Raw genomic sequence first — 3,954 nt, 5'->3', positions numbered from 1 at the left:
AGTGTTGAGTGTTAAGCGAATACTCTTTTAGTCTAGCGAAACGAGTCTAGACTAGATTGAATAAATGACTCTCGGTCCAGAGCGGAAGGAAAAATTGCTCTGATACCATTCTGTCACGACCGCACTTCCTAAGGATAGGAACCACGGGAAATCGTGACCCGTGGGGGAAATAAGAAGCGGGGAAGAAGGGGAGAAAAACAATTCAAGGCAATGCATCTTAACAATCAACAATGAAATTCCATTTAAATTGAACAACGTTTCAAAACCCAAGTTACATAATGAAGGATAACAGAGTTCGACAATAAAGAAAATAACAGAGTTCTAAGGACTTGAATAGCGGAAGCAATTTGAGAGTTTAGCTACTACTACGTATGAAGACATAATAGTAACCGGACCAGTTCTTGAAATCATCACTCAACGTCCTCCGCCTCCCGACCTCGCTCAACCTGCACATAGAGAAAACATATGCAGGGGTTGAGTACTTGATGCACCCAGTGAACTCACGATCCCTATCAGTGCACTAGTCCGAGAAGGGACTCACTCCCTAGTCAGACCCGAATTCGTTAACTATCAAAGTCTAGTAGGATATTATCCCAGTAGACAATCAGATGGGCAATTCAAAACATAAAAACGACATGACATACTATTTTAAACCACCGTTATTTCACCATAAACATATCATTTCAAAATAAAAGAATTTCAGTAATAAAGCCCACCTCAAACCCTTCGGATTTCCATAAAAACTTCTTCGTTCCGACTGTTAACGCGCGTGCGAACCACCTTTTCGGAAAACACATAACATTCTTATCAAAACGCGGAAACGACGAAAATTAGAATGCATGCACTCTAATTAAATTCCTTAAATCTTCTTTCTCGGTTTCCGTGCTTTTTTTGGTTATTCGGCTGCTGCCCAAGGCGTCGCGTGCGACGCAGGTCGGCCGCTTACGCATGTTCTTTCCTTCGTTGGCTCCTCGTATTTTCCATAACGTCGAAAATAATTTCTAAAAAATTTTAAGCGCATACTTTAATTATCGCAATTATTTATCTTTGAAAACACATTATTTCATGCTTAGGGTAACATTATTCATCCTTCAAAAAAAAAACTTCCGGGAATTAACTAAATAATTTCCCCCCAATTTACTTTTAATTTTCGGCCCAAAAGATTAAGCTTAGCCCACCTTATTCCTCAAAAATTTAATTAGGAAGCCCCAATAATTATTTAGAGTTCCAATTAATTATTAAAAGGCCCAACTCACAAAAAACCAAAAGAGGCCCAAATAAGAAACTAATTACATAGCCCACTTTTACTCTATCTTCTTCCTCCCACATACTCTCTCTCCCCCTCCTTTCTCTCTCCCCGACTCTCTTTTTCTCTCGGCCATCCGACCGTCACCACTGCCGTCGCCGTCGTTCTCCCTCCGGCTCGCCACCGTCGTTGCTGGAGCCGTCTGCCGCCGCAGCTGGAGTCGCCGGGGTTGTTGTGCCGTCGCGGAGTTGCTGTCCATCGGAGCTGCTGCGGTTGGCGACGCGCCACTGCCGCGGCGCCGCTGCTGCTTCGCCAGGACACTGCGACAACGAGGACGGGAGGAGCTACTGCCGTCGCTCACCGAGAACCGTCGCCTGCCCCGGATCGTCGAGCACGGCTGTCCGCCGCTGCCCATCGCCGGCGGCGGTTCTTTCTTCACCGAAACCACTCCGAATCGTCACGCAACACACGTTATGTTTATAAAGTTACGTTCTTTCTTAGTTTCGGTTACGCGCGGCGATCGTTTGGTTGATTCTTAGTTGGTTTCTACTTGAAATGGTTATGGAAAAAAAAACAAGGCTATATGCATCATGCAAGGCTATATTAAACTCATGCTTTGAGAAAGAAATGGATTATACCTCCAAGATGGTTGAAAATGGTGGAGAAAAATACACAAGATGGTGGCTCAAAGCTTCCTCCTTCTCCTCGGCACTCTCTCGTCTCTTCTCCCTTTCTCTTTTTTTTTTTGCTAAGTGAAAGGTGAGGGGAGTTAGAGGGGAGGTTATGGAAGGATAGTGGTGACTCTTGGGATGGTGGAGTAATGGTGGAAGATGGAAGGTTTAGGAAGTGGAGAGTCTCCCCCAAGGTGAAAAGGCCGTCGGCCATGAAGAAGAAAGGAGAAGTAGAAAGAAAGAAAAAGAAAAAGGAAAGAAAATTTTGGGCTTGGTCCAATAAAATTAAAAACCATACTTGGGCTCCACTAACTCATTTTAATTGGGCTCAAACAAATAAATAAGTTACAAGCCCAAGTTAGTAAAATACTACTACTTGATGGATTAAAAGAGTGATTAGGATCCAAATTATTTTGTAGTTAATTGGACTCTAATTTATTTTGAAAAAGTCCAAAATAAATTCATACTTTATATTTTTCGCATTTTCCTTCGTTAATTAAAATTCACGGGTCCTTATTTAATTTTGTTATCTCGTTCTTCACAACCAAAAATTAAAGTACGTTTAACGGCATCATTTATATTTGGTGTTGTCCCAAATATAATATCCCTTCGACCATTCCTCGATTTACGTGCATCGTTATCCATAGATAGAAAATATATTCCTTTCCACGTATTTCATTCGTCTTGCTAAAAATAGCAATTTCGTCGTCATTCTTTCCACGAGACCTCCAACATGTCTCCCAATGTTCACAATTAAACAATTAAGCACGTTCCTTTTCACATTTAACACAAAAACCATAACTTTTTCCCATATCACATTTATCGAGAAGCACAACATCTCGAAATAATTTTATCAATTATTTCGTTACATAACATTAATTTCTTACTTAAGGTACGGGTGTTACAGTGTGCATATGTCTCCTACTCATGCTTCGCTTCTTATTTATAGAGAGGCGTAGGGCTTTGATCCCTAGGGCATCGTCCTCTCGAAATGTCGTTCATTCCCTTGGCTTTTGGGAGTCTTTAGCTCCATCTTCTATGTGGGTGCTCCTGCTGGATCCATTTAATTCCGACTTGATCCACTTAGCACGACAGTTTTGACTTCATTACACTTGATCCGTCTATCCGCCCAATTGGTCCATGCGGCTCTTGATTATGGCGGATTTCACACACACCTGGCTCACAATTGCGTGCTAGCTTACAAAAATGAGTGTATTTTTATCATAGAACAAATGCATGAAACGAGCCACATCAAACTGCTCACACTTAAACCATACTTGTCCTCAAGTATGAAAGAAAAGAAAAAGAAAAGAGGCAAGTTTCAATACATGGTTCTTATTCAAGAGATACTGTAAAACAAAAACTTAACATGTAAAAGTTCTTGAAAAAAGAAAACATAGGTAACTACAACACATTTTCATATAATAAAGGACATAACTGGTTTACGCTACTGGCAAACACCCCCACAAGCTTAAGGTCATTCCAATTGTCTATAGTCTCAGATTCCTTTCTCTTCCCCCTTCTACTCGATCTGCTTGTCTGTTGGTCAAGATATCTTCCATCTTTCCAACTGTTGGATTCGCTCAGTCACTCATTCCTCATCAGAAATGTTAGGACCATTCACTCATTCATCTTGCCTTACCACTGATGCTTGGGTTCTGCTGACAGAAACTAGTTCCTTAAGGTTTTTCCTTTGGTTGTAATGGGGTCAGGGTTGTAGTGCATATAGGTGAGGGTCATGTGGGTTCTAAGTTCATAGCTTACATAAAAGTAGGAAGAACATGTGAACTTAGGGACGAAACTAGAACAACCTCCCTATTACATCTTCAAAAATTCCCCAAAATCAGAAAATATCCCTTGGCCATTTTGGCCTTATTCTTCACAGGGTCAGGTTACATCATTTCCTACCCTACCTATATATAGGGATGTGATCAAATGTAAACTGTAAATATTGTACAAACTCTAAACTATGATATGGACCGTTAAAAAATATCAACAGATGATAAAATATAGCGACAAAAAATATCAACACAATGT

The sequence above is a fragment of the Salvia splendens genome, chromosome 5 (genome assembly GCF_004379255.2).
Source record: "Salvia splendens isolate huo1 chromosome 5, SspV2, whole genome shotgun sequence".
Classification (NCBI taxonomy): Eukaryota; Viridiplantae; Streptophyta; class Magnoliopsida; order Lamiales; family Lamiaceae; genus Salvia; species Salvia splendens.
The sequence above is the reverse complement of the archived record's forward strand: the minus strand, read 5'-3'. Positions refer to the sequence as shown.